The sequence below is a fragment of the Rhinoraja longicauda genome, chromosome 1, assembly GCF_053455715.1.
Source record: "Rhinoraja longicauda isolate Sanriku21f chromosome 1, sRhiLon1.1, whole genome shotgun sequence".
Taxonomy (NCBI): domain Eukaryota; kingdom Metazoa; phylum Chordata; class Chondrichthyes; order Rajiformes; family Arhynchobatidae; genus Rhinoraja; species Rhinoraja longicauda.
Genome location: NC_135953.1, coordinates 67,882,925 through 67,898,903, shown reverse-complemented (window position 1 = coordinate 67,898,903; position 15,979 = coordinate 67,882,925). Strand labels below are relative to the sequence as shown.

General features: G+C 39.8%; 1 protein-coding gene across 5 annotated transcripts in view; it reads right to left on the bottom strand.

Moving 5' to 3' along the window:
- rbm47 (RNA binding motif protein 47) overlaps window positions 1-15,979 on the bottom strand; it is a 190,473-nt gene that overhangs the window by 131,177 nt on the left and 43,317 nt on the right. The window contains exon 1 of one of the 5 annotated variants that reach the window (XM_078399551.1): window positions 11,642-11,800. The exons of the other annotated variants lie outside the window; for them this stretch is intronic. The gene's annotated coding sequence lies outside the window, so the exon portion shown is untranslated. Of the gene's footprint in view, window positions 1-11,641; window positions 11,801-15,979 lie in introns of those variants that run through there. 5 annotated transcript variants of the gene reach the window in all.

Below are 15,979 nucleotides of genomic sequence, written 5' to 3'. Positions count from 1 at the left end.
GTTTGCCTGACCGTAGCATCTGGAACAGTCCGTTGCTGGGGTGGCAGGGGTCCCTCATGATCTTGATTGCTTTGGATCTGCACCTCCTGATGTATAGGTCCTGCAGGGGGACGAGTGTAGTTCCCATGGTGCGTTCTGCCGAACGCACTACTCTCTGCAGGGCCATCCTGTCCTGGGCAGAGCTGTTCCCAAACCAGACTGTAATGTTGCCGGACAGGATGCTCTCTACAGCCCCAGAGTAGAAGCAATGAGGGATCCTCAGAGACACTCTGAATTTCCTCAGCTGTCTAAGGTGGTAAAGGCGTTGCTTTGCCTTACAAACCAGTGCGGCAATATCCCTTGGTTCTTGATTCCCCTATTTTGGGTAAAAAACCCTCTCCATTCATCCTATCTATTCCTTGATGATCTTATACTCCTCTATAAGATCACCCCACATCCTCCTGCGCTCTAATGAATAAAGTCCTAGCCTGCTCAACCTCTCCCTATAGCTCAGGCACTTAATTATTGGCAACAACCTTGGAAATCTTTTTTCCATTCTTCCCAGCTTAACAACATCCTTCCTGTATAGGATGACCAAAGCTGAATGTGCAAGTTAATACATAATTGGCCACTGTACACAGATGAGCGATAGAATCTGAGAGCGGGGGGGGGGGGGGGGGGGGGGGGGGAGGGGAGGGGGGAGCGGAGTTGATAAGAATGCGGAGAGAATAGAATGGGTTCAGGAAGGGTGAGTGGAAGAGGATGTTTGCTGGTCAATGTGGGCTCAGTGGGCCGAAGGGCCTGTTTCTATGCTGTACCAATCAGCAATAAATCAAATCAAGAAAATATCTGTTTTAGCGATGGTGGTGGAGGTATTGGCCAGAACTCTCTGGATACTTTTCAGCATTGTGCCAGAGGATCCTAGGGGGCTTGCAGATTAATTTATCATTCCAGAGACCACACCAACAGTGGTTCAGCATTCATTTAATTCCCCTATCAATGAATCTGGAAAATCTATTCAATCTCTGGAGTAGGACTTGAACCCACAGAAGTGAGAGTTGTGCATCTGAGCAACACCGAAACTAAATAGGAGTTACAGGTACTGTGTAAGAAGGAACTGCAGATACTGGTTAAAACTAAAGATCAACAAAAAATCTGGAGTAACTCAGCGGGACAGGCAGCATCTCTGGAGAGAAGGAATGGGTGACGTTTCGGGTCGAGACCCTTCTTCAGACAGTTCTGTCCTCACTGTCCCAAGAGTGATAAATCGGTGATAGAAACTCCAAGGCAATCCACCTGAGGCCATCAAACCCTGATGGCTAAACTTGAAATCATTTTGTTTCCTATGGAATCATTGTATACCGGACAATACATTTCCAAATTAACTACCAGGATGCCTGACGGTACTTTATATAAAAAAAGAATAAAACAATATAACTATACAACACATATGACTATTATTCATTTCCATTCTTACAAAGTTAGTTTGAAATGATGTGTTTAGAAGGTTTCTAAGCAACTTTGGCTTTTTCATGTGCCAAAAACCTTGAAAATGGATTAATGAAGTCAGGCAGTCATGATGCAGCATAATAGGACTATTGTTAGGCCATACTTGGAGTACTGTGTGCAGTTCTGGTTACACCATGACAGGAAGGATGTGGAAGCTTTGGACAGTGTGCAAAAGAGGCTTTCCAGAATGTTGCCTGCATTAGAGGGTATTGGCTATAGATCTGCTAGATATATAAAATTATGAGAGGCACAGATAGGGTAGACACTCAAAGTCTTTCTCCTAGGATGGAAATGTCAAAGATTAGAGGAGATAGCTTTAAGGTGAAAAGGCCAAGTTTAAAGGAGATGTGCAGAGCAAGTTTTATCCACAGAGGATGGTGAGTGCCTGGAACAAGCTGCAATGGGGATGATAGAAACAGATACCATAGTAGCATTTAAGAGGCTTTTAGAAGGCCTCATGGATACAAAGGGTATGTAGAGAAATGGCTTATGTGCAGGCAGATGAGATTAATTTATGCTGGCATCATATTCGGCACAGACATCATGTTCTATGATTAGAGGTTCACACTTTTTTATCTTGCTATTGGGCTCATAGTTAGCAGCTGAATAGTACATTTCCTGGTAAACAGGATACTAGTGACATCACCAGAATCCAACCTGCTGGATTCAGAGGCACCAAATTCCAAAACAAGATAAAGCGCCTCGATAATTCAACAGAATTTTCCACCTCAGAAGGACAACCATGCACTGTTAATCAACCGTTCTTATGCACCGATAAACATGTTTCAAAATTTCAATTGATTAACTGAAAGCCAGACAATTCAAACATTCATTCAAAACTTTGATTTAAAAATAAGTGGATTCAAATGTTAAAAATATTCACCTAGTAAGTTATCCCTGGTCAGAGGTACTACTAAACGTACCATATTGTTGCATTGATGCACTGTACTCTGTCTTTCAAATTCATTCTTTTGAAGTCAATAGATTGGGTTTGAGGCCGGGTACAATTCCTTTGAGATAATATCGTTTTTCAGTCTCCAGAATTTCTGGAGACTTGTTTTCAGATTACATATGCACATACATATTGTGGTTCTGCGTGAAAGTAATATTAAATTAAAATCACTTTATTGCTTAAAGTAAAAGACAAAACAAAACAAAATAGGGTTTACTTGAAATTAATTTGGTATTGTAGATATTTAGTACCCAGTTATCCGACAGTGTGTTCCACTGCTTTTCCGTGCTTTTCACAAGACAATACCTTTCAAGTTATTGTATCTGATGGCAATAATAAAAACAAAGGTGGGTTTGTACTTGGCTAGGTTATATTTCAAATAAAAGTTGCTGAGAGAAAATACAAATATACTAGGTACTTAAGAATCTGCATGATATAGATCCAATGACAATTAACAAACTTGGTATTGGACATACTTTTTTTTGCTTCCAACCTGAGGCCAATGGCTCAAAGATTCATAGGCATTGCATGTTCTGTATGGTCCCATATATTGATCATTCTTTGCGTGATGTTAAATGTTGACAGATTATTCAGCCAAAGAACTGCCGTGACAGTTGGTTTGTTCTCATAGATATTGAACTGATCTCTCTCCACCCATGATGGCTGGATTACATTTCCTAACCTAACCACAGGGAGACCATTTGGTCTTCCATAAATCTAATGGCAATTACGTTGATTAGAACGACTGGGAACTAAATTGAGTCAATTAAGTTACAGATTATGAGAATGGAAATGGTCAAGGTGATGGGGGTGCAAGAGACTGACTTCAAGATCAAGCAGGTCAGCATGGTTCCATGCAAATTGTGGCAACATTGGGAGAAGGCTACGAAGACAGAGCCAGTCCTTGTTCTGTGGACCAGGACAACAGAAATGTTGGCGGGATGTTTTACATAGATGGACCTGATGACATCGTAGACAGCTTCAATCTGTTTACAATGTCTTTAATTGAAAAGGAAAACTTGTAAAGAAAAGTGCGTAAAACAATAGCTGCAAGGAATATTGGGTAGTGAGGTTTTAAAAAAAGGGGATATTTTTCACAAACAAGCTGTGAGAATCACAGGCAAAGTCAGAATTTATATCATGTCCCTAACTGCCTTTGGGAATCTGGTGGTGAGCTGCCTTCTTGAACCACTCTAGTCTATCTGATTTAGCTATTTCAGAATTCCAGGATTTATATATAGCTGAGATGAAGAATATTCCTATCTTGGTTGTCACATTGTCCAGTAACCATGGTCACTAAAGATATACTGATAACTCTTAGCCCCCACCTTCAAAAGTCAAATTAGGGGTGCCCATACCCAATAAAATGTATTAAACATAATTTTCCTGTTATCAAACTCGTTCACAGCTATACAACTGAAGATAAATGACAACAAATATTTCAGAAATGGGGGAACAGAAATCACAGTAAAGGATTTGGCCCTAAATTATACTAGATTACTGTACTATTGAATCAGACCTGTGTATAATTTATTTATACACTGTATATTCTATTATGCCATTATGCTGTTAACAGTTTATTAGATTGTAACCTGATAATTATCTTCCAGTTCAGCACCATGGACTACTCCCATTAACACCTTCACTCTTTACAAATGAACCTCTATATTGTATGCAGGGGATCTATTAATCAGGCACTATTAGGATCGAAAATAACATTCTTGTGACCATAATATGGTTTATTGGAAATGCAGTGAATGTTTTTGGATAACAGATTAAGTACGCAGTCAAACTGTCACCTTGGTAATTAAATAACAATTTAATTGATTAAAAGTAAGAATTAAACACCATCAGAAGATCTAAGTAGCAGATACCACAGAATCTCAACTATTTAGCTTAGTTTAGTTTAGTTTAGGGATACAGCGCAGAAACAGGCCCTTCGGCGCACCAAGTCCGCACCGGCCAGCAATCCCCGCACATTAACACTATCCTACACATACTAGGGACAATTTACAATTATACCAAACCAATTAACCTACAAACCTGTAGGAGTGTGGGACGAAACCGAAGATCTCAGAGAAAACCCACACGGTCACGGAAAGAATGTACAAATCCCGTACAGACAGCACCTATAGATGGGATTGCACCCGGGTCTCTGGCGCTACAAGTGCTGTTAGGCAGCAACTCTACCACTGCATCACCGCGCCGCCCTTACAGTCCTTCAATCTATGATACAGTAAAAGATTTGCAGCGGTGAGGTGACAGAGGAAAGTGGAGAAATATATCTTTGTTTTCTATCTAATTGCTTGCAAGAGTATTGGAAGCCAGCACTACTTGCCTTCACACATCTGATTAAACTGAAGCTCATGAATTCCAGCAGAGGAGTTGGTGATGGTGATGGTGATGGTGAGGTTAGCATTGTGCTGCACTAGATGTCACATTTGGGTCTGTTGGGGCAGCATGGGGTTTGGTGCAAAAGATGCCAAGCCAGGACTAGAGAGGATGTTTAAAGATTGGACCTGGTGATTTTGGAGAACTGGACTTTCACAAGGGAGTTCAAGGGGCCTGGGAGAAGTATTGGTTGAGCCAACAATCAGAAGATTGTGGTGCAAATAAATTCAGGAGGTTCGGGGAGCTAATGATGGGGAGTTTGGAGGTTTGAGAGAATGGGAGACTTTAGGAGTCGGTGATTGAGGGCTTTTGGATTTGACAAGCCAAAGTTGCTCAGGGAGAAGTCCAGAGATAATTTACGTATGGGAAAGGGATAGGCGTGGTTAATACCTTGAGGACAAGAGGTGATTCCATTTCAGCCAGGTGCACAGTGCATGGATTTTCTGAACGTGACAAGCAGCAGTGACTGCTGTGAATATTGTCAACCAATTTCCCTGGCAATGCTTCCTGAACCATTAATAACAGTGTGCCTGATTCAAAAATTGCATCAGACAAGCAAGTGGAACTCATGCTGGGAACTGCTGATCAGATTTCTGGAGTGACACAAAACATTCCAAAAATGGTTGTTATCATGTTTCGCTTCAGGTAAAGTGCTTTCTCAATTGTGTAGCAATGAAATAATCAGCACGACAGGATCTAGTTTCTAGGCTAATAAACTTGCCCAGCAAATTGTTACGGTTGTGATTCAATCACTTAAAAAGCATATGAAAAGGCAAAGTTATAGGGTTTATTTCTGAAAGGTTAGAGTTTAAAAGTAGTACAGTGATGCTAAACCTATATTACAATTTGGTTATACTACATTTGAAGTACAGCATATAATTCAATTCACGGTATTGTAAAATGGATATGGAGGCTTTGGAGGGCCTGCACAGAAAATTCAAAAGAATGATACAAGAAACATTATATACTAGACCAAGTGGACCCGTTGAGTAACTCAGCAGGACAGGCAACATTTCTGGAGAACATGGATAGATGCCATTTTGGGTCGAGACTCTCCTTCTGACTGATTATAGTCAGGGGGGACTGCAATCAGTCTGAAGAGGGGACTTGACCCGAAACGTCACCGATCCGCATTCTCCAGAGATGCTGCTTGACCTGCTGAGTTACTCCAGCACTTTGTGTCCTTTTGTGTATTAACCAGCATCTGCTGTTCCTTGTTTCTACACTAGAAAAATAGAAGCTGAGTTTACGATGCCTGGAGGTATCGAGTGGCCCCTTTGTAATGTACCTAAAGATTAACTATCAGGTGACAGTTGTGTAATAGTCCTCCCACTTGACCAACACAGAAAGTGTTGGCAGGTACAGAGCTTCTTGTCCAATTGATCAAGGTGTCATGGTATTGATCTATGAAACTGCACCTCATTATGAGATAGAAAATTTCATTAAATGAGGGGAGGAATGAATGATGATGGAGATATCGTTTTTTGGATCATACACTTATTTTGAATTGAACTCTTCCTATCCAAAAAAGGCAAATAATCCTCTTAACAAACAATTTTAGTCCTCGATCCATAGGCCAGAAAGTGCATTTCATCAAATAGGTTTCATTTTGGTTTGTTTCATTTTGAAGCCATAATTAGTTACGGTTGTCCCATCTCTGAAGAAATTCAATTATGAAACTCTTGCTGTGAAAATAATAACCTGAGGTATTCAGGTCACCAACCAAATAAAACAAAGAGTTCAATACTGTTTTCTGCAGATAAAACATCAAAGCGTTCGATTGACTTATGAGTTAATTCACACCTTCAACTTGAACTACCAAACCTATTTTTTAGACTTTAAAATAGCTATGTTGTCTCCAAGAGTGCAGAGCGATGTGCCTGAAATTGCAGCTTTAAGTACACAGTTTTTCTTCATTAAAAAATTACAGTTGCATAGAAATTTGAGATGGTAATTATAATTTTACTTCCCTGTTAACCCTCCTCTTCTGTGAATTGGTTTTGTACACTGACTAAATACGATACCAATGCTGACTTAACTGAGTGGGAAGGAATTAATATGGTGAAGGAATTACACTTTAGCTCTGTGAAAGGGGCAACTTCTGCCTAAAAATAAAAATTCTGATCATGGTAAAATTTCTGTTATTTTGCTGTAGAAAATAAAGCCCCAATCCCTGAGATGAGATTTGGGTGTGGAATTCACCATGGTCCTGTTAAGGCATCAGGTAGACTAAGAAGCAAGTAATGGAGTGTTGAACGAAACCCTGAGTGTTCTATTATTACTAAGAGCAAAGGAGAGCATGATATAAGTGTAATTTGCCAAAAAGTCTTAAAATTTCAATGTTTGCCTCATGGCAGCAACCGATTGCAGATCATTGCTGACAGGAACATTACAATGAAGAATTTCTCTCGGAATTTGATCTCTTTGAGAAACAGTAAAACCTAAGCAAAAATGCTGCTGCCTCCCTTACAGAATGTCAACAATCTGTTCTAATACTCCAACTCTCCTGCAGTGAGAGGCATAGTGCAGCGGTTGAGCTGCTATCTTACAGCGCCAGAGTTCAATCCTGACTATGAGTACTGTCAGTGTGGAGTTTGCATGTTCTCCCTGAGGCCATGTGGGTTTCCTCTGGATCCTTCAGTTTCCTCCCATTTTCCAAAGCCGTGCAGGCTTGTAAGCTAAGTGGCTTCTGTAAACTGTGTGGGATGCGAAAGTGGAAAAATACAAGAACTAGCGTAAGAGCGATTGATGGTTAGCATGGACTATAAGAGCCGAAGGCATTTTGCAATTTGTACATCTAAATTCTAAATGCCAAAATGACAAATAACATTAAAAGTTTCATACACATCAATCCCCATTTAAATGCCGGAACATCATTTTCATACAAGTCTCTGACTTGCCTTATTTATGCAAAATAGCCAAGTTCACCTGCCAGTATTCCATGAAACGGCAAGACTTACACGTGTTGTTCTTAAATAAATGCAGGGGAGCAGTGACAGAAGCCACTTATCACAGATCGGCTTGTAGTAAAAAGTAATCTAAATTAGTATCTGCCCAGTAGAATTGACTGACTCTGCATGACATAGTATTTGTATAAAAACTTATGCAATTACCCTATCAGTTCACTAGCTGTACATTAGCTGCTTTACTAATAATCCTCCAAATGATTTAATGGTTGGTTTTCTGTACATTACATGGCCAATAGCATACATTGAAACCAGAAATTATCTCAACACCTCTTATAAAGATCATGATAGACACAAAATGCTGGAGTAACTCAGTGTGACAGGCAGCATCTGAAGAGAGAAGGAATGGGTGACGTTTCAGATCGAGACCCTTCATCACACCAGCTCCCACTGTTCCTTCCTACACATTATAAAGAATCATAGTTGAACTTCATTGTTTGCTTTTGGTTTATAGTATCTCAGCAAATCAAATTCTACAGCATCAACAGATTATTTGTTTCTGGACACAGCTTAACCTGCTGTGCACCATATACACAGGTGATAAATGTGTCTCATTAAACAGATATTTTCTTTCCATTTCTGCTCTCCAGGCAGCAGCTTGGAGATCACGTTAAAGTTTGACAATAATATGCTTCTTCTGCCTCATGAATCCGCAAGGTTTCAATGATATAGCAATAACTTATTTGATTAAGCTATGACTAGAGGTCATAGCCTCAGAATTAAAGGACATTCCTTTAGGAAGGAAATGAGGAGGTATTTCTTTCGTCAGAGGGTGGTGAATCTGTGGAATGCATTCCCACAGAAGGCTGTGGAGGCTAACTCAAAGGATATTTTTAAGGCAGACATCGATAGATTCTTGATTAGTACGGGTGTCAGGGGTTATGGGAAGAAGGCAGGAGAATGGGGTTAGGAGGGAGAAATTGATCTGCCATGATTGACTGGTGGAGTAGACTTGATGAGCTGAACAGCCTAATTCTGCTCCAATCACCTATGAACTTACGAACTTATGAATGTAGATTAATTGTTTTTTCCTCTTAACTCGTTATTTGCGAACTATACTTGTGAATGATCATTTCTATCTTGTAATCTCTACTTCTTTGAAGACAGGTTCCACATTTTGATACCATATATATTAGACAGTGGAAGTTTGCTGCAGATGAGAGAGGCAACAGTGGAGGCCATCATTTAATAAAAGTAGGGAATTTTTCTAAAAATATTGTATCAAGCTGCAAGAATTATTTAAAAATTGTTTTGTTTTACATGCAACTTTTTCTCGAATAGACAATAGACAATAGGTGCAGGAGTAGGCCATTCAGCCCTTCGAGCCAGCACCGCCATTCAATGCGATCATGGCTGATCACTCTCAATCAGTACCCCGTTCCTGCATTTTCTGATTATAAAATGTACATTAAGTTTTTAAGTTGTTTTTTTGCATTGAGCAAATAAACAAGATATTAAATATCAGAAGGTAATGTAGCACATCAAATTATTGTTTCTGTGCTGCAATTTAAAGCATTCTTCCAGAGGAAGATGATGTCTCCCAATTTAAGGCCTGAATACAAATTGATATACTTTAGCCAACTAACATATTGATTTATAATGCTCGTAATTAGATGAACTCAGATATTAACTGCACGGAAAGTAATACTTTCGATATATTTTCAGTATTTATTCATATCAGCTTTTTGCCACCTGTATGTTTGTGTTGTCATTTGTGAGCGGAGCACCAAGGCACATTCCTTGTATCTGCATACTTGGCCAATAAACTTATTCATTCATTCTTTCATTAGTATTTGTATATTAGTATTTTCTCTGCTACTGGCTTCCACTTTCTGCCACATTAATCAATTTTTTGATTAGGGATGAATGGGAAATTTTATACCATTGGCAAAATGGATAAGAAAAAGTTAAATTAAATAATGTAAACTGCCTAAGAAAATTAAAGACTATAAGCCTCATTATTAATTGGGTAATTGGTTAATATAAGCCTCATTATTAATTGGTAATTGGCTTGTATAAATGGAAATTGTCCCTAGTTTGTGTAGGGTAGTGTTAATGTGCAGGGATCGCTGGTTGGTGCGGACTCGGTGGGCCAAAAGGCCTGTTTCTCTAAACTAAACTAAACTAAATTAACCCTCTCATCCTCCTGAAAGGCAAGAGAGATTTCAATATATTTTGGGGTAGTTAAATGATTAAATACACAAAGTGTTTTCCCAATATGTCCACAAGAAATCTTGTCTTTCTGTAGCCGTGGATGCCGAGGTTCCTGAGCTGCCGTGTTGTGTGAGGCAGGATATTGCACACAGATATTTGAATACAATTGGGAGTTCAACTTAAAATGCAATGTGCAATATGGGTTACCTAGCAGTTGTAAAAGAAGGTGCCAACTCTACAATGTTCAGCTGGGCTCCTTGTGGATCAGGAAAAGCAGAAATGGCCTTAAGGAAGGATTTGGTCTCGCTTCTTCTAATCGTGGGTCATTATTTTAGACGTGTTATGATGCTAAAAATAATTATTATTTTCACCAATCAAATTGAATTCCATCGAATTGTGCGGTTGCAGTTTATGTGTTCCTTTAATTTCATTAATGGCAATTATTTTCAGCAAAATGCAAGCATTTGAACCATTTGTCAGAGCATGCCCGACAAAATCATCAAAGTACAGTTTTACTGAAATGCTCCCCGTTTAAGTTGCACTTCTTGGTTTGGATTTAAAGTACCAGCGGAGCTTAAGACTTCAGTGACCTAACTGCGCTTTGATTAAATTCCTTAGGTTCACAACTGGGTGATGGTGGCAAAGTTAATGGTTAAAAATGAGATGTAAAAATGAGACCGCAGCTTACAGTAATAGGTTTGAGAAATATGATGGTAGTTATGTATTTAGATTCCGTAGAGAATAAAAACTCTGCTCAAAACTGCTATTTGCAGTTCTGATAATTGTCTCACCTTGGAATGTTAGGTTGGACCGCAGTGTTAATAACATTCTGTGGTCAATGAAGGGATCCTATTTTCAGCCTTTTCTGTTTGATTTATTTTTCTCTATCTTTTTTCACTCTCTCGTTACGCTGTACTGTTCACTTAAAGTAAGGTTGAATTGATGGGTTCGGGATGAGGTGTTTGTTTATTAAACAGTTTACATGCACTATTACTTACAGAGTACACTGTTATTTTGTTGTGATAAATTGCAAAGAACAGTGATGCCTCAGCATGCTCTTCAGAGATTGCTGGGGCAATCAGCCCTTGGCCCTGAAATGCCTTTTAAGTTCTTCTAACAAACCATACAATACCAAAGCTATCTTTCAGGGCCTTTTGTAAGCAACCTTGCTTAATTATATAATTATTAATTACCTAATTTGTTTAAGCTTTGCTATCCTTCGATTATTTATATTTGGATACTTGATTTCTAGATTGACCACTGTTATCTATGACTAAAAACAGGATCATGATTATTATCACAAAAACCCTTAAGATTCTCCACAGCAGAGCCTGATTTTCACTTTTATCTTCAACCAGCCTTGATTTGACTTAACCTTTCCCCTGCTTACTTGGCACTTTCACAATATAGACTCGTTTAATGATATATGAAACTCTGAATCACAGCAGTTGCTTGTGAATTCTTGAAAACAACCTATTATTTAAGCCAAAGATTAACTTTGAAAATAGTTTTCCATTTACACAAACCTTTCTATTGTTATAGTTTCCCATACTTATAACCAGGTTTCTATTTGAGTGAATTTTAAATAGCGAATGCCCCTGCAAAAGTTATTTGTGAAAAAATCTCAGACATTGATGACTGAGAAAAAATAAATAAAGAAGAGGAACAATAACTGAGAATCTTGACCTACCTCCTTTTAGATTTGGGACCTCAGATGGCAATTGATTGTTTCTTCATCGTCACTGAGTAAGTAGTGCAAAGGGTCTGGCAACATACCCACATTTTCTTGTTTTATCTCGGTAAGGAGTGCCCAGAAACTCCCTCTATTGCTATTTACTGCAGCTAAAAGTTTCAGTCTTCTTTCTTCGCTCGTGTAAGCTTGTTCGAAACAACTCTCAGACCATCAAAAGTGTAACCGAGCTTTGTGAAACGCACAATTAGACCCAGTTAATCTAAAATACCTGACTCTCACTGACCTAAGCTGCATATTCCATGGGGGCTAAATAGCAGCTCAGAAGCTCCAGCACCGAGTAGAAATTCCTAGCCAGTCTTAAAGTGTGAGGCATTATTCTCTTAAAGCTTGTTTTCAGCCCACATGGCTGTTCAGCAAAAAGCTGCCAGCTTTTTGTAGCCCAAACTAAGATTGTGAATTTAAACTCACAATTTGTTTAGACTCTCCCTTTTGTTCTTCTGGTTTCTTTTCTTCTCAAACAAGTTAAGTTTTTGTCTCGCAATGCCCTGCCCCTAAAGTCACCAAACCAGAATTTTGCTGCAACACTGGCAACTTCCCGTAAATCTAAATTGTAATTTTATCCTGTTCACTGAGTCCATATTGGCTTAAGGCCAGCCGAACATTCCAGTTGAGGTAGAAGCACAGATATCTACCTTTTCTCATGCTCACACCCATCAGAAAAAAAGGTCAGTTGAGCAAGAAACTGTGAGCATCAAGAGTTTATTAATCTCTGGTGACCCAGAATGGCAAAGTTAACCTGTCGCAGCGAGAGAAATCGGGAGTTACACCGGGTGTGCTGTGGGGGAGAATGCAGGCAGACTTAACTACAACGCAAGGAAAAAAGGCATGTTTCAGAATGCACCTGCTGGCATTAACATACTGAGAATTCTTGAAGGAACCGTCTAGGTCCAGTCAATTATTTATTATCTAGCTAACTTAATTAAATATAAAATGTAGGCACATCTTACCTTGAATACCGTCGGAACTCACTTCAGCTGAATTCTTAAAAGAGCCTGGTGACGTGTTACCTTAACTTGACTGACAAGTATTTCCAAGAGAGAATTGCTGATCTCACTTACCTGAGGCAAAACACTAAAACCAGCAAGGTACGTCGCTAGGAGGGACCCATGACCTTTTTGATGTATTCATAACATCACACTGGTTGTGAACAGGTGGCAGAAACAGGTGGCAGAATTTTTTTTTTCCTCTTTTCTTTTTAATCAAGTGCTGAGAAATTGGGGAAAAAAAAATGTACTTGCAAAAATAATGCCTTCCCAGTACTTTCCTTGATTTTGACCCGTCGACATAAGCGAATTAGAAAACCCAGGAACAGATTGTTCCCGCCTTCAGTTTTACAGAAGCTACCTGAGGAAGGTAGGTCAAAATGAATTAAAGTTTACGGTAAACTTGCACTATCCAATCAGAATCCAGTTTATTGCTTCTGATCAAACCATTTGGATCAGAAATTTGATTATGCAAGAAAAAAAAGAGGCCTCTCTTAAAATCATTATTTGCATTGTGACACATAAGCAGGTTTAAATTTCAAGCATTTTGGGACCATGACAAATGGAAGGGGAAGGAAACAGTGCCTCTGAATAGAATATTCTTATTGGTTAGAAACCTGTGTCCCAACCACATCCCCTCTCTTAATATCTGCCATTTAATATCTGCCAAAGATATAGCACACAAAGCTCGCCCAGAATTCTGCTCTCAGTATCCAGCTAAACATTGCTTAATGTGTAAGAAGGAACTGCAGATGCTGGTTTAAACCGAAGATAGATACAAAAAGCTGGAGTAAATCAGTGGAGTATCTCTGGAAAAAAGGAATAGGTGATGTTTTGGGTTGAGACCCTTTCTTCAGACTCAAACATTGCTTAACATTATTTCTGCATCTTCCTGGCACATTGATTTAGAATTTTTTGACCTCATCATTTCTTTCTTTCCCACTTGCGAAATTGCTCCAGTATTTTATGCTATCTCACACACTTCTGTTCTATGGATTCAGCAGATTCATAATTGGTAGAAAACTTTCAGCTATTGAAACAATTATAATTTCTAATTATAAATCACTGTTCAATACAATGCCAGAGTGCAAAGAACTTTACAGTCAAGGAAGTCCATGGGAAATGTAGTGCCTCTTGCAATAGGAATAAATATCGTCACCATTTTATACTCGGTGCGAAGGCCAGGCACTTGTTTGGAGACTGTGAGCCCAGGTTCGAGACATCATCAATACAGGAAACGACAACTTTACATCTTGTGGCAAAGTTGGAGTTTTGTCAGAACATTTCAATGAGATTACCTCCTGTTCTACTGAAACCAGAAATGAGCAATGTCCATTTTGCGCTTACTTTCTGAGTACAAACTCTCTAGTTTACCAAGAAGGAAGCTCATCCTCATTTTAAGTTGCAAGAGTATCACCTACCATACTGGCATGAAATAATTGGCCCCCAGCCCCTATGACTGAATTTTTTTTTACCTTCAGGGAAACACAGTGGCGCAGCAGTAGAGTTGTTGCCTCACAGAGCCAGAGACCCGGGTTTGATCCTGACTATAATAGTGTATGGGTGGTCATTGCTCGGTGCGGACTTGGGCCAAAGAGCCTGTTTCCACGCTGTATCTTTAAACTAAACTAAACCAAACCAAACTAAACTCAGCATGTACAGATAGGAAGCCAAAAGTGGAGCAGGGCTGATTTGTGCTGAGGCAGAATCAAGTAGATAGACAGATCAACAGTAGTTCATAAAAGCAATGTCGCAACAAGCAAAAAGCAAACAGTTGGAGGAACCCAGTGGGTCAGTTAGAGGGTGTGGAGGGAAATGAACAGACGATGTTTCGGCTCGGGACCCTTCTTCAAGACTCAAGGTTAGGTTGGGGTTTAAAATATGCTTTCTTTAATGTAGCCCTCCAACTATATTAAAACTTAGACAGCTACTGATCATCACCAGTTCACAGGCCCCTTTTAAATCTTTCCCCTCAAGTCAAGTCAAGTCAAGTATAGACACAAAGTGCTGGAGTAACTCGGTGGGTGAGGCAGCATCTCTGGATAACATGGATAGGTGACATTTCGTGTTGGGATCCTTCTTCAAACTCCTTTGAAAAATCAACTATCCGTGTTCTCCACAGAAGCTGCGCGACCCGCTGAAGTTTCTCCAACACTTTGTCTTTTTTTATAAACCAGCAACTGTGGTTCCTTGGTTCTTCAAGTCAAGTAGAGTTTATTGTCATATGTACCAGTATGGTGAGGTACGGGTAAAATGAAAACCTCTCACCTTAAACCTGCATCTTCTGGTTTTAGACTCCCCTATCCTGGGGGAAACTTATAAGGTTTCCTTTCTGCCTCCTAAGTTCCAGATAAAAAACCCTAGTCTATTCAGCTTGCCTTAGAACTCAAACCTTCATGACTCAGTAACAGCACCATAAATCTTTTCTTCACCCTCTCCAGTTTAATAACATCCTTCCTATAGCATTCCTATGATTAGGTTCTCCTGGGAATGTCAATTAATATATAAGATTCAACCAGGGTTGCTGCAGACTTGAGGAACAGCTATAGCACATGTGATCTGAATGTTAATCTGATCATATAAAACTAGTTCACAAGTTCACAAGTTATAGGAGTAGAATTAGGCCATTCAGCCCATTGGGTCTACTCCGCCATTCAATTATGGCTGGTCTCTGCCTCCTAATCCCATTTTTCTACCTTCTCCCCATAACAATAGACAATAGACAATAGGTGCAGGAGTAGGCCATTCAGCCCTTCGAGCCAGCACCGCCATTCAATGCGATCATGGCTGATCACTCTCAATCAGTACCCCGTTCCTGCCTTCTCCCCATACCCCCTCACTCCGCTATCCTTAAGAGCTCTATCCAGCTCTCTCTTGAAAGCATCCAACGAACTGGCCTCCACTGCCTTCTGAGGCAGAGAATTCCACACCTTCACCACTCTCTGACTGAAAAAGTTCTTCCTCATCTCCGTTCTAAATGGCCGACCCCTTATTCTTAAACTGTGGCCCCTTGTTCTGGACTCCCCCAACATTGGGAACATGTTTCCTGCCTCTAATGTGTCCAATCCCCTAATTATCTTATATGTTTCAATAAGATCCCCCCTCATCCTTCTAAATTCCAGTGTATACAAGCCCAATCGCTCCAGCCTTTCAACATACGACAGTCCCGCCATTCCGGGAATTAACCTAGTGAGCCTACGCTGCACGCCCTCCATAGCAAGAATATCCTTCCTCAAATTTGGAGACCAAAACTGCACACAGTACTCCAGATGCGGTCTCACCAGGGCCCGGT